At 39.6% G+C, this 16,465-nt stretch overlaps 1 protein-coding gene across 1 annotated transcript in view; it reads right to left on the bottom strand.

Annotated features, from left to right (window-relative positions):
* The window catches only part of TAOK1 (TAO kinase 1), a 3,628,992-nt gene extending 3,614,912 nt beyond the window's left edge, over positions 1-14,080 (bottom strand). Inside the window, exon 1 of the mRNA XM_044054451.1 lies at positions 13,503-14,080. The gene's annotated coding sequence lies outside the window, so the exon portion shown is untranslated. The remainder of the gene's footprint in view (positions 1-13,502) is intronic.
* Between the last annotated feature and the right edge of the window lie 2,385 nt (positions 14,081-16,465).

The raw sequence follows: 16,465 nt of genomic DNA, 5'->3' as shown, positions 1-16,465 counted from the left end.
ATACAACTTTCTTAGCTCATCACATAATATTCAAAATATGGTACTTTTCAGTTATCATGGCAACAGTTTAAATGAGGTTACTGTGCTCTAAATCCAGTTACTTATGTCTGTGTACTGAACATAACCAGACTTGTGTAAAATTATTTTACTGCATAATACTTCAAAACAGGAGATGTCGCTCTATAAAATTTGCACACACCTGGTTAAAAACTTGCTAAGGCAGTGGATTTAAGCTCAACAACCACGTTGCAAGTGTTTGTTTCCTGCGTACCAAGCGGATACATCAAAGTTAAGAAATGCAACCAATTCCCGAAAACATAGGGGTTTTATTTTCCATAAAACTGTAATGAAATATTTCATAGTTGCGCTACAAGCCTCTCCCTGTAAACTGTGTTGCTGTACATGTCCATGTGCTGGGCCGGCAGCGATGAAATTTACTGCTCCGGAGTGGAACTGTAATACCGGTCACCCATGTGGTGGGGCGGCAGTGATGACATTGACTGATTCGTAGCTGGACTAATTGATCGATTTGCTTTCACGTCATTGCCAAGCCTTAGTGAGCATAACTAAATAACCACCATGATGCCCCTTCTCACAACAGATTTAACTAGGCTTAATGCTGACTACTGCGCTGTGTTATTGTAGCATGACTATAAAATTACTTACGTTGGCTTACATTAATTATGTTACCTCTTCTTAGAATATGCTCGTATGAAGTCAGGCACATCCTTTCATCTTGCTGTTTTAGTCTGTGTATCACGGTGCAAAAATCGTAAACATAACTGCAATATCAACCTCACTCAGAAGCCATAAAATGCAGTAAGACATGTCAAAGGTTTATGTATGCGTTTGCCTTCCAAGCAGAACTATTATTACAACAAAAAATAAGGCACAGGAAATAAAGACTGTAAATCTCACAGGAAAAAAAAGTGTGTGTGATAGCCACATCAGCAGCAGCTGTGCTATCACTGCAACCGCGTACTAAGAATCCAAAACGGTCATTAGAAGTGTTGCCCTGATAAAGGAAAAGTACCCAAAATATTATACCACCTTTCCACAACACTGGCCCCATACAATTCCAAACACAAGGCTCCCCACAAATGCCTGAATGGTAGCTCGAGTGTGTATCCGCATGAATAAAAGCCATCACATTCAACTCAGAAAATGAAGAATCTGTCTTAGCATAAGAATAAGGGTTCTTTTAACTTAAAAAGCATACAATGTTTCTCAAAATGGTTTACTTCATTCTACAAACTAGGCAAATGTAACTAAGTAAACAGGGCTTTCCCTTTTTCAGAGAACTTTACAAAGCATCTATACAAATCACAGCAAAAGAAAAATTCAGTAGACAACTGCATAACATACATGAATGTCATTTTGATCACAATAACAAAAAGGTGCGTGCACTGCAAGTATCCAGTAGAACCATTTGCCCAACAGATTCATCTTAAAAACTACAATATTAAAACAATACTTTATACAATGTTACATAACACCAGTTGGACCAAAAGCAAAAGGTCAATGCTAAAGACAAAGCAAAACATTTAAGGAAGCAAGAAAAATGGGGATTATTTAACAACAACAAAGTACATCTATTGAGCAGAAAAAGGTATTTTCCCTTAGCAATGCCACTTGGTTAAATGTCTTGCTTCAGAATCCCATCATGGGTAAATGGAAACAGAGGGTTAAAGAAACATAAGGATGAAACCTATTGCTACTACCCAGTCTTAAATCATGTCTGGCAGTTTAGTGCACAAGATTAAAACAGGACAGATTTACCAAACTGTTAAAAGCATGACTGAGATAACAGCAGTCAGCCTATGGCCACTGCCAGAAATCATAGGTTTTCTTATACCAAAGCAGGCAAAAAAAGTGTTCCCTTTCAAGAAAGGAGCAGCACTTTTATTTGAAGTCTAAAGACTTCAGAAGGTTTAGTCATCAACATTCAAATGCCCAGTTGTCCATCGCCAACAGTTTAAGTGAGATCATAAGCACAAACACTGAAAAACAGCAGAAATGTGGAAACCTCAGAAATCTGCTTATTGTGCACTACACAGTACAACATACATGGATGTGTAGTCTACACATTGTACTCCACTTGACAACCCAACAAATTCACACCACCATTTTTATACATGTATTCACTTTTCACAGCTTGCAAATGCAAATTCCTGAATTTTGCACATTTCCCCAGTAACAGGCAGAACAGCAAACCCCTGCCACAACTCTAGTAATTCTACAGTAGGATGACTCCCACCTTAAGGAAATAAATAGCTAAATGTGACAGAACTGACAATGCAGCAATGAAAGCAAGGTGCTCCTGTTATCTGTCTAACTTTAAAACACAAATTAGCTCCAGAATTCATGTAACTTTAAAATTAGGCAACATGACACAGCAACTTGCCCAGAACAGAAAAATTAAGCCCTACTCAAACCCAGTTTTCTGCCATAAACAGCACAACAAAGACTTCAGCTTTCATATGCAAGTCTACAGTCTCACAGCCAAACTGGTATTGTAGCAGTTCAATATGACGTTTGTTTTTTTCCTTCCCTGGAATCACTGAAAAATAGTACACCATGATAAAACATAAGTTTGTGTACTACACCAATAAGCTGCTTCCAGTTTTGTTGCACAGATGACAAAAACAAAAACACCAAGCACATTCTCAGGGATAAGAGCAGACTGGACTTTTTTTTTTTTTTTAACTCTCCACCAGGACTTTAGTTGATGGCTTCATTACATTTGCCCAGTTGGACCATTTGTTACGTCAGAACAGAAGCCAGGTATTCCTGGGACAGGCAAGAGCTCTACAGCCTATTATTTCCTACCCAGGAACTGCAGTCAACATTCTCTTCATCAGAAGAGTCCAGCTGGTCTGCTCTGCTGCAGCTCTGAAATTGGAAATCCTACCTCCTTAGAGGAGCATATCTCCTTATGCTACTATAAACTGGAAGTTTGTATCAAACCCCATAGGGCCCCCCATTACATTCTCCTCTCCCAAAAAGGTGGTTATACATAATGCAAAATTTCAAAAGGAAAATTCCCCAAAGTTCTAGCCACCATAACAGACCCCTTAAAGTAGACTAAGGGCACCAGCATTTCCTATTTTCTCATCCTTCATTTCTTACATCCTACGGTTACATTTTAGTCAAATTTGATCAAAAGTTTGCTTGTTTGTTTAATTTAACTGTGGAGGCTGCCCACTAAAGTGGGCTAGCCTGTGTAACTAATTTATCACTGTTTCTGCATTTTGTGTGTGTTTCTACCAAAAAAACGAAAAAATAATCCTTGTTTTCCTGCCTTCGACTAGTTTAGACCTGTTTACAGGCATTGCTGTATTCTGGCTGTGGTGTCGTTCCTGTGTTGTCCATTACCTTACTTGGATAGAAGGAAGTTTCTTTGCTCACCAGTGGGAGTGGGGAGCCTTGAGCAGCCTACCTGTCCTTGGGGGAAGTGACCTCAGCACAAGAAGCTGTAGTAATTGGTTGTTTGGGACCATTTCCAGCTCTTTTTGTAGTTCACTGTTTAAAATCCGCGTTTGCACAGCTTTGCGCGGTCGTACGCATAGCGCATCGCCGGTTAAACTTTTTCTGGCTCCGCCAAATCTGTTCTTTAAATTTTCCCTTAAGGAAGCTCTACTCTTAGTATAACCAGACTACTCACTGTATTACAAGCCTAGCACTTGTTCTCAATACTTCTCTACTAAGTAAGCACTCTCATACTAAGTAAAGCACTACATCTACTTACCACCCCTGTGAATACCCACTTCCCTTAAAAGGTATACCACTCCCTTATACTGTTCTAGCATGTTGAGTGGTAGATTACTGGCGTTGTCTCCAGTTCAGCTGGTCAATCTGGGCATCTTGAGACAATGCTACAATTGTCTCATGTACACAGACAACCCTCTCCTCCTCCCAACAAACACAAATACATGTGAGAGATGCAACTATATAACCAAACTGGAGGCTGAACTCTCTCAACTCAGGGCTGGCATGACCCGACAAGAGGAGATGGCAACCACACACACAACAATCCCAGTCCCACATAGACCTACCACAACTGCAAACCAAACACACAAAAAACACAAAGACATACTCGGAGGCTCTAATAAAAAACTTACCAAAACAACAGAGGCTCCCAAAGCAGACATCCACCACCTCAAAACAAAACACATGCAACACATACTTCAATAAATCAGTGTGTCGACCAATCGCAGCCCTTAAGGCCAAACACCTTGCCTGATACACTAGTAATAGGTGACTCCATAGTCAGACACACTGATGTCCCACTGACAAGGCTAAACAAGGAGAAGGTGACTGCGAGCCGTCTATCAGGAGCTAGGATCAGCCACATAACACATGCACTCAGGTCACTCCAAAGCAAGTTCAAATATGACTCCGTCATTGTCCATGCTGGTGTGAATGACCCGAGACGTACCTCCCTGGACTACATGAAGAGAGACAGAGGAGCTCTCCGATTATGTAGCCGAGGATGGTATGACCCTGACCCTGAGCAGCATCTTGCCCTCACCAAGAATGATACCACAATACAAAGACAAGATGATCAGCTTTAACAATTGGCTCAAGTACTGGTGTCATTCTAAGGGGATCCAATGTCTGTCTGCCTGGGATGATATGTTGGACAAGCCACGCTGCTTCGCAAGGGATGGCTTACACCTGTCACCACTGGGCTTCCGGATATTGGCTAAGGCTCTTGCCACCCCCATAGTGCCTTTTTCAGGCAAGGCTCAAAAGACAAACCCACCTCCTTAGAAAACAAAAATGGAAAAAAACTAAGGGTAATGCTGCTCAACGCCAGAAGTCTAAATCTCAAGATGCAGGCACTTGATGCACTCCTCAGCATGGAGAACATAGACGTCTGTGCAGTAACTGAAACCTGGTTCAAGGCTCCTGAGAGCACCCCAGCGCTACCAGGCTACACCTCGTATCATGCTTTTCGGCCCCAAAACCCGGGCCGAACCACAAAGGGAGGGGGAGTGTCCATATTCATAAAGGACACCCACACCTCCAGGTTAGTAGAAACACATGAAGCATCAGAGACCATACAGGTGCAACTAACCATAGGCAAAACTGCTATACAACTGGTAGCATGTTACAGACCACCCTCCCAAACTCAAGAACCCCACTCAGCCTTCCTGAAGACATTGGAGGATATGAATGCATCACAAAATACCATCATACTGGGAGACTTCAACTACCCAAACATAGATTGGGTACATTATTCTAGCTCTAATACCCTAGCCCAAAGGTTCCTGGAATTCATAAATTCAAATGCACTGGAACAACTAAGTCACCTCTCCCACTAGGGGAGATAATATACTAGGCCTGATCATCACAAACATGGGGACAAAATGCTCCACACCGGAAGTATACCCCTTCACTAGTGAGATCCGACCACAAACTAATCACCCTGGATATACATATCCCACCTCCACCCCCAGCACAAAAGACCACAGTGAAAAACTTCTCAAAAGCAGACTTCACTCTTCTTAAGACTGAGATGGTATCCTTTAAACCCACTGTGCCAGTGGATACCACATCCCACAATACCGAATCCTTCACAAATGCTTTCTATGGACATCACCAAGAATGCATGGATCATGCAATCCCAAACAAATCCAAGTCCCTCTCCACCAAATGTAAGCGTCCTGTCTGGTGCACCTTAGCCATAAACAAATTGTATAACAAAAGAAGGAAGCTACTGCACATCAGAGCGAAATCCCATGAAGGGATGATATCTCTGATCAACATTAGCAGAAAACTACGTTCTCTTAAAAAAACATCCAAGGCAAACTTTGAGAGAAAAATCGCTAAGGACACTAAAGATAACCACAAAGCCTTCTTCAGCTATGTTAGAAACCTGGGCAGAAACCCTCAGATATGCTCAGAGTTGGTTCACAACAACAAAAAATACACTGAACCTACAGATCTTGCTAATATTCTGGCTGACAGGTTCAGTGCAAATTTCTCGCCTCCTTCACCCCCAAAAGAAGAAATACTTATCCCAGCTGAATGTAATCTCCCTGTCTTCTCAGATGTCCAAGTGAGAACCGCCCTAAACAAAGCAAAAAACACAGCATCAATGGGACCTGACGGTATCCCGGGGTGCGTGTTACGTGAACTCCAAGAGGAGCTAAACCCACACATAAAAATGCTATTTAACCTTAGCCTTACTTCGGGATATGTACCTGAACACTGGCGTACAGCAACAGTGGTCCCACTCCACAAGGGGGGTGCCACTACAGACCCTGGAAACTACCGCCCCATAAGCTTGACTAGCCTGGTCTGCAAAGCTATGGAAAGAATCATTATGGAACTCATAAGCGGAGACATAGGGGACCTAGAGACACTTGACCCCAGCCACTTCGGCTTTGTAAAGGGCGGATCCTGCCTTTTAAACCTGGTTGACTTTCGAAACAGTCACTAGAGCCATTGATGAGGGCAAAGCAGTCCATACAGCATACCTGGACTTGGCTAAGGCCTTCGACACAATACCCCACTCAGGCATCATAGATAAGCTAAACAGCTTAAAAGTAAACCCTCATGTCACTAGATGGGTTGCAAACTGGCTAAAGGACAGAACCCATAAAGTTAAAATCGCTGGAGCAATGTCAGACTCAAAGCCAGTCACAAGTGGTGTCCCACAGGGATCTGTCCTGGAACCCCTCTTGTTCGGCATTTATTTCTCAGATGTTAAAGCAAACATGGGAGGGCTGTGGCTGACAAAGCTCGCAGATGACTGCAAACTAGGCGCCATAGTCGATACACCAGCAGATACACACATCTTACAAAAAGGCCTCACTGAAACGGACAACTGGTGCCGTAGTCACGGCCTTAAACTAAATGCCAAAAAATGTATAGTCATCCCTTTTGGAAAAAACAAAGTACCCACAAATTATCACATAGACAGCAACCCACTGAGTACGGAAAAAGTAATCAGAGACCTAGGGACCCAAGTAGACAGCGACCTCTCATTTGACACCCACGTTGCCAAAGTGGTTAGAAAAACATTCGACCTTGCACATCTCATCATGAAGGGTTTCACATCCAGATCCAAGGATGTCACTGTACCCCTATATTCCTCCCTCATCAGACCCATGATTGAGTACAATGCCCCATTTGGTATGTACCTCACCCGGCACTTGCAACAGCTGGAGAGACCACAAAAGTACCTCACCAAAAGGATCAAGGGTCTCCAACATATGTCTTATTCTGCCAGACTAAAGAAACTTCAGCTCTATTCAGTAGAATATCACCTGCTCAGTGGTGATCTTTGCCTGACGTACAAGGCCATGTCCAATCAGGATCTGATGGACATGCTCTACCTCAAAAAATCCAAATCCATCAGGACCACGAGAGCTAAAGACTTAAACCTCGGCACAAGTATGAATAGGACATGCTGGAGGGATAGATTCATAACCCAGAGGCTTCCCATGCTTTGGAACAGGATCCTAGTTCTTATTAGGCAGAGCCCCTCACTGACTCTCTTCAAGAGAAATCTTGATGAGTGGATGGGAGATCGTAAGTTTACCCCAGGGGTCACATCTGTGTCACTGCTAGACAGGGGCACAGTAAACTAATTCTATTATATAAGGGGACCTTCACTGTGTCACTACTAGACAGAGGCACAGTATTCTAGATTTATTCTGTACATTTTTGTACCATTTAATGGGGTGGCAAAAGCCACATCACTATGGCTAGGCTTACAAATGCCCCAGGGTAGATAACCTAGTGCTATACTATGAAACTGAGCAAGCAAGTTGTTCATAAAAGACAACTTCAACTTTATGCACACATTGCAATCTATACTACATTGTCACATATACCTACACTGATCCAAGTAACCCAATTGTCTAGACCAAATTTTCCACAGCCCTAATAACCTGATCAACAAGACAGGCAGATACTTGCATTGCCTGCCACTGACCAACAGCAACAATGCTTCTTACAAAAGCAAAGACCCAGAACATACACTCTTAATATGTGCAACATACACAATACACACTATTTAAAGTTCAAGAACAAAAACATTTTCAATAACTAAAAACAAAACATTGACAGCAACTGTAAAAAAAATGTATGCAAAGGATGAAATAGCACCAATTTCTATTTGTTAATCAGAAGGATCAGCCATTTAAAGAGTGAAACTCCAGGGTTTTAGAAGTTCACAAAATCTACAGACAGAAATTAACATGCACAAAAATAAGCCCTGTCATGGAACAATCACTACAAGTCTATCTTCTCATTTCTCCCAAATTGTTGCAAATGAAAGGGGTGGGAGCAGTGTCAGAGAGAAATTACTACTTTCAGAATTTCCTTGCATGTATAGAACCTCATTTTAGTGAACGGCAATTTAAATCACACTCACTTAGAAAAGATGAGATCTGAAATCACCACTTTCAATGAGCTCACACACATCAAAAACAACCTGAACTCCCTATTTCCAACTTTTCTGCAGGATCTGTTCTACACTGCCACCTCTTTACACTACACTTCCTGTTTACAGCATTTAGATTATGATTCTGACAGAACCAGATCACACAGCTTAGAACACCTATAACAGACAATTTAAAAAAGTGCTGTAAGACTTCTAGCATGAAGGTGCACAAACCCCACCCCACTCGTGTCCAAGATGGGTCATTGTCAGCATGAGAAGCAGCAACTCAGAGGGGGGACAACACTGTTTTTAAACGCCATTTTAAATTAAGAGAAAATTAGAACAGAATCTTGCACAACTGCAATTCCCAAAAAAAACTTTATTAATGAAAGTAAACTCCAATTTAGGTTTCACAGAAAGGTGAAAAACATTTGTGTCCATCAACAAAAAAGCACTAGAAGGCATTATCTTGCTAATAGCCCCCACTATTAAATAAAAATAAACACATGAAGCACAACACACAATACTAAAACAGACAAAGCTGTAAAAACTTGATAATTACATCTCTAATAATTCATGTAGCAATAAAAAAAAAAAGGCACAAGTTGTTGTTAGCTTACAACGGCAAATGAGGGGGAAAAAGCTATTACCTATGAGAAATCAAATTAGAACAATTACGATGGGAATGAAAAACTACATAATCAAGATTTTGATAGCCAATGGAAAATCAGCATAAATTGCCAAAAAAACACATTTTAAACAAATTGCTCTGTGAGAGCAAAAATAATGTCTCAGCAAGAATCAATGCACAGACAAAAGAACACAAAGCATACATGAAAATTTCACAAACAAGAATAATATTGTCTGCTTCCTTTAGATGGATATTCAATGAAAAAGGCAACCCTACTTTAGATTGCTAACTTACATGGGGAAAAAAAAAAGTTTTCTAACCCACTCACGGACTATTCTGACTTACTTCTTTATAATTATACTCTGCCAGACAACACCCTTCACAAGCATTTTTACTTCTCTTCCAAACAACCTAAACAGAATATAATGAGCATGCCCGAGTGCTGCAAACATTTACTTTACTGCCCCAAATGATTTTCACAATATATTTTTGATAAGCCTGATACTGGTTTATCACTTTTCGAATAGAGAGGCTCCAAAAACCTCAACAAGTAACGTACTCTTTTTTTTTTTCCAGCTCATAAAATAATTATACACAACACATTATGTTGTATATAGCTTGTGTGCATATAGTTTACTGCTAGTTAGAATTTCTGCTTTTGGTTTCACTTTGTATTTCAGTGTTGTTCATTTGCAATTATTATGCAATTCCAACCAAGATATTTCAGGAAAATAATCCACATACAAACATCTGTTGTCTAATCATTTAAATATTTCTCCTCAACAGCACGTCTATATCACTGCCTTTGCAATACACCAACTGCTTCACTTCCTAACTTGAAATCAATTTAGATATCACAGAGTAGAGAATTGCTCCTTTCCTAAATAGTAGTACCATAAGGTAAGCAGATACTTTAGTGTCCAAAGTACACACCCTCTTATTTTCTTAGCACTCCAACTAGTGACAGAGGAATAAAGAAAATCACAATCTGTTGAACATGGACATTTCACCATCTACAGTAATAAATAATTGCAGTTCCATGCCAACTATAAAATCACAGGATAACTACAGTCAATACAAAAACATGTGAACTAGAGGAGCAGAATGGATCAGTAAACAATTTTATATATACAGTTTCCAAAATTCTAATACAACTGCCTGTCCTCTTGAATTAACTTGCTTACTCAGAATGCTTCGTTACTGTGTGCAAAACACTGACATATACCTCTATCATCAAGAAGATGAAAACAAAAGAATCACAACACAAGTTTGTTTTAAAATAAAAAACACTATTATGAAAGGCAAGTCTGAACTGCACGTGTTTAAAGAGATTATTAATGAACTTTAAACCATACTAATCCACCCCAACACAAGGTAAAAAAGACTTTGCGCTTCATTTACAACTCTGCAAGCCATTTTTAATACCTATATTCTCTTCTGAATTATAACCCCCACATAAGCAGTTTGGGATAGTCTACAAACATGTTCTTTCCTATAATTTCAAGTTCAACAAATAATAATGAATATGGTGAATAGCATTAAATCTAGTAACAAGTCCTACATGCTTTGCGGTTAGAATTGTTTTACAGTCACGGTCATCCATCTCTTCAACATTATGTTTATTTGCTTCCACTTGGAAAGGTTTCAGAAATATTCAACTAAAGGCTTGCCCATGATGCCACCCAACCAGAAATCTTAAACCAAACAATTTTTTCACATGGTCTAACAGTTACTTTTCACAAAAGTATGCACACTGTCAAAGTGCAGGGAGACCATCCACATTTCTAGGAGAATTAGCCCAGGGAAAAACATTTCAGTATTATGAAAAAGTTACTGTTTCATTCTCGGTCATGTAATCCTTTGCCAGACTCCAGTGCACTTTTAGAACTGCCACAATCCTTTTACACATTCCCCAAATACCACCTAGAAGCTCTTCTCCATTTAGCACAGTCATCTTTTTTCCCCAATGTTTCCTAATACTTGCTATAGAATAACAGGTGTGTTGTACCTTTAAGAATTTCCAAGATCTGTGTGCGCATATAAATACCAAGCATGTGTTAGCTTCAATGCTATTTTGAATGTGGAGCCAGAATGTTAACATCCATGTGCATGATAGCTAATCTGTTTCAAAGTTAAAATTACAACTTAATTTATGACGTGTTTGTACAGAATAAAGCTGCTTGAACAAGAACCCGGGATGCTCGCCTATTTTATCCTGACCTGGCAAGCGACACTTACTGCCTTGCTAGCACATCCTCTGTATCACTCATTTCTAATCCCTTTCTCCAATACTGTGCATCTTTTAACCGGGCAAACTTTGGTTAGCATTTTCTTAAGAGCCACACAATTGTCATTGACCCACTTAACTTCCATTTTTCCTCAATTTACATAGCACAAGAAGGGGCAAAATACTCAACTATATTCTACAAACATTTTTTCTTGATTCTGCCTCTCTAAACCACTCTACTCCCCACCAGCTTTTTTCATGCTGCTTTGTCAGCACTTAAACTTGTAAATTAGCTTACTAAAATGCATTCAAAGTAATACTAAAAGCAGGTAGTAATATCAACACTTTAAGGCAAAACCTGTCAGAAGCTGGCACTCTTGCCAACCTCATCCAAAAACAAAGCAGTGATGGCACTCTACTGCCCTTCAGGCTGGAAGCTCATACTTATACACAAATACAACTTGTACACAAATACAAGATCAAAACAGATCATTTCATCCAAACAGGAAAGAATAATTCTTACTTCAATACTGCCACTTAAAAAAAAAAAACAAGTTGCACCGACTGTCTACAATGGCTAACTCACTAAACATGGAGAAAAATGCAAATCAAGTTCATCTATATCCAGTAGGTTAGGAAAAAGAGGAAAAAAAAAAGTGTTCACAGTACTCAAAAAGTGCATTCAAATAGTCATTCAAGCAAAAAAATAAAATCCCTTGGACAGGCGAACCTGCCAAGCCAAACTGAAGAAAACTGAGCAGAAAGAACTGGATAGACAAATGCAGTCAATAAAAGTGACTTAGGATTCACATTTGACACCAACAAAGAAAAGTGAGCACAGGCAGATTTAATTCTAAAGCAGTCTATTTTCACTTGTGGAATGTTAAAATTTGCAGCTTCAACAATAAACAAGCGAAGAGCAAACACTGAAAAGCCTTGGCCATATTTATAACCATACAAATTTATAATTAAACAAAAAACACAGATCCATATTCTTTGACAGCATCAGAAAAAAAAGGAAAAATTGTGTAATCAAAAACTGTCATCCCCTAAAATGCAAAAGTTTCAAATAATCTAAAATTAAGACTATGTTTTAAGACATTAAATTATATATACAATAAAAATGTCATGTTACTCAGACTATAAAAACACACAACCTACAAATATTCATACACTTTTAATGTGATTCACAATACCATAGCTATCAAATTCATATTTATATACACAATAAAAATCAAAATAGGGCAACACAAAAATTATTTTTTTTAAGACCCAAGTTTAAACATGTATGCTTTCCAAGATACTCTAAAAGAAAACAGTGACACATTTATAAAAAAAAATGCTGTACAGAGTATAAATCAATCTTTAGGCTGAATATTTAAGTGACATGCACCCTACATGTGTCTGCGTTCATCACAGACACGATCCCAAACCCACACTAAGGTTAGGCAGTAAAGCAAATGCTGTAAAACTTTGTGGCCAAGTTCTCAGACTTGCATCACCTCAAGCAGTTCATTTGGTTGGCAATAACTTTAAACCCATCATTTAACCATGTGCAATTCCACACATAGATCCAAAATGCTAAAACAACCACATCCACCAGCTGTGTTAACTTCTGTCAGTCAAGTCAAGACAGAAAGCACTTATCTCAAATTCTGTACGCCACACCTCACAGAAAGAATGTACATCGCATCAGGCAATACACCTTACATAAAGTGTGTAACGGGGGTTACAAAAGGTCATCCTCTCCAAAACTCAAGGTGACAATATCAGAGCTACAATCCCATTCAACAGTCGACTCTAAAGACACACCTGAGCAATTCTGCTATGCAACATCCATTTACCTCTAACAAAACATGGAGTATGTCAAGACACCCACCTGCACTGACTAAAGCCTGCCGTGATTCTCTTTAGATGAGCAGCTGAAAGCTAGTCCCTTTCCGATGAAAGCTGTCAACTGTGTACTTCAAAATATAAACACAGATCAAGTGACTTGCTCAGGTTCAATAGAAGAGACACTTAAGTTTCTTAGACTGTTGCCCTGTTACTACACCCACTACAAATACACAACAATCAGTATTAACCTTCTCAAAACAGAAACGGGTTCATAAAGCTGACAGCCTACTGCTACATATACAATCTACGGCACTGCAGTGTGAACAAGACTGGGATCCAAAATACCCCCACCCCAACACCCACATAAAACAAGGCAGCTCCTTCCCCACCACACCCCTAGTGACACTTACCCTTTTAGCACGTCAAGCATTGGGCCAAATTCTGTCAAAACAAGAAGGAAGACACCAAACACCTGACCAATTACCCGCCGCCGAAACGGGACACCAAAGTAACAAGAAACGGGAGGGGGGTACCGCGACTCACCCAGTTCCTAGGACCGCACACGGACTTAACCAAGATGGCGCGGTCAGAGGGGGCCACACTTTTGCACATTCACCTCAATCCCAACGGACAACTCGGCAGCAATGCAGCCCCCACGGGACCCCTCCCCTAGGCAGATTCGTTAAATAGTAAGAAAACCCGACGGCAGGCGGGCCTACTCGGCCTCGACCCTCCTTCCCTGTTTTCACTTTATCCTGTCGTTGGCGGCTTGTCAACCAACCCGTCCTTAGCCCGTCGGTAGCCAGTCCCGTGATGGTGCAGACAAGCTCCTTTCACACTTCGCGTTGCCCTGCCTTTGGCTTATTTTTTTCCTTCGCCTTCTTGCTCGCGCGCGCGCACAGCCTTCCTCAAGAGCGCGCTCTACCAATTTTTCCCAAAACTGCGGAACAGCTTTTGCTGTATGATTCCTGCAGGAGACTCATTCACTCTCCCCCTACCAAGTGTCGTCATCTTCACCAGACCCTGCTATCGCGAGTATAAGGAATAACAGCAATGCACTCTAGTGCCATGCTTTGGTTGTTGTCATTTTTTCATCGCCGAGAGCCTGGTATCCTTGAAATTGGATTGTGTACCAGGGAAATAAATAAATAGCACTGGACAAAATGTTTCGGTTATCTTCCCAGAGTCAAAATGGCTTGGCTGATTTTTTTTCCCTGCAGGCCCATAAATATGCTATATTGCCAGTTAGATGAAGGTCAGTAATAAGAACTTTATTTTATTTTATATTTGTTTACCGGGATAATCCGACTGGACGTAGGTCCATTTACAGCGGAGGCCCGGGGAGAAAAGCTCCTTAGTAGATTACAAACACAACAAGGTACGAGTTAATACTACAATAATGAAAAGATTCGACATTCATGTACAATCTTAACAAACACTAAGTACACATTTTGGAATTAGAGAAAAGAATAATGTCACACAAATTTCAGCCTTAGCAGCAATCCCTAAGTAGGGTACTCAAACAAATACCGTCCTATGGTACAAAAACATGCAGTGTTGGTACTGTATGTACCAAGAAAAGTCTGTTGGATGTAGAGAGGGGGACAGTCGAAGGTTCAGAGATTTAAGAAATGCATGGATGCCATGGACATAGCCATTAATAATAATAAACGGAACATTTTTGAGACAATTAATATGATCCCTGAGAATAAGCGCAGTGAAGAACACAATATGTGGCAATGTATGTATTTATAGATTTGTAATATGTTTATCAGGACGGTTGTATAGAAATAAATCCAATAGTATACTTAACGCCGCAGATAACATTTTTCAATGAAATTTGAAAGGTATGTTATTATAACCGTTATAATACAACGCATACAAACTTCGAAAATAATATTGAAAAAATAAAGAAATTGTAAATTAACATGCTGGTCAGTACACTATTATGGAGTACAATTATGAAGAACAAAAAGTACGTATGCCAGAAAATGTGAAAAGCGTATCCTTATATACCTAAGTGTTTTGTTCACTTACGCTAAACCGAACTTTTACCGAGAAATCACTTAAAGTTAATGTCCATATTTCAGTACCGGGGGGGGGTGCTGTCCATTGTCAGTCACCCTGTGCTGTTTCTTCCAAATCAAGATGATGAAGTGTATCCCAGAAATGACAGGTAGTACTGAATGTAGGCAGGAAATTTCATTTTGTACCCATAATGTTGCAACCCGACCCAAAACATACTCGATCCACCTCGCGTTTTAAAACAGACGCCTTTCCAAGTGTTGACCTGATGCAGTTAACAGATGTACATTGTTTTCAACCGATGAAACTTTAAAATGGTATTGTTTTAGCTCAGCAATCTTATCTCTGGGGAAATTACGTAGAGATCCATACTGTCGGCATTTTGTTTAGACAACCGTATAAGTACGCCAGCTTCAGTATCCCTTGATGTTTCTGACATTTTTTAGATAGACTTAGTACACAAAGATTATACCTACTGTCTTGATAGCAAAGAGGAATTATCATGGCGTTTTTTTCCAAATGTGTTCTGGTAAACATTCATAATCTTGTTGCACAGCAATACAAATGCATACTATAAATCCTTTGACTCCAAATCTGCTCTGCATGCCATATGAATCCTGTACATCATACTTCACAAACTTTTAGCTCCATAATTCTGGACAATGCCAAAACTAATAGGGAGACTATGGCCAAAAATTAGGCATGGATTTTAAATTTTGTTCTTATAAACTTAGAACGTTTCTAGAAAATATTAGGTTTTGCATTAGCATGTATTTTCTGAAGGGTACGAAGTCTGAAACACAAGTGTCTGTCATTATTTTGTGACATCAGTCCTCAACGATTTGCCAGAAAAACAGAGATTTTATGAGGAACAGACCAAAAATATGAGGCAAAAATCTGGACATTCTCTGAAATTCTTGACAGTTAAGAAAAATAATACATATGCCTGCATGTTGATGTCTTTAAGTATCATTAAATATTTTACTTTTTAATTGTAACTAGATCATGGCTGGAAATGAGTCCTGTGATCTAGTACACCTACCTGTACATCAATAACTAATTAAATAAGTAAAATGTATTTCATTATTAAAAGCAGGCAACACCTCAGCTGTACACCCTATTACATATTTTGTTTTATCCTTTGACTGGTATGTAACACAGTGGTTGTGACTTCAGAATGTGAAATTCAAAATCATTTTCGTTTTCTACTGGGTTACAACTTTTATAGATACCCAGCATAGGAAATTTTTTACTGAAGTTATATTTTTCAAAGTAATCCACACCATCAACCAAACCAAATTGACCGATTATGTTTTATTTACAAACTTAAGAATGACAATTGTGGATC

The sequence above is a fragment of the Protopterus annectens genome, chromosome 13.part0 (genome assembly GCF_019279795.1).
Source record: "Protopterus annectens isolate FY-2018-M chromosome 13.part0, PAN1.0, whole genome shotgun sequence".
Lineage (NCBI taxonomy): Eukaryota > Metazoa > Chordata > Ceratodontiformes > Protopteridae > Protopterus > Protopterus annectens.
The sequence above is the reverse complement of the archived record's forward strand: the minus strand, read 5'-3'. Positions and strand labels throughout refer to the sequence as shown.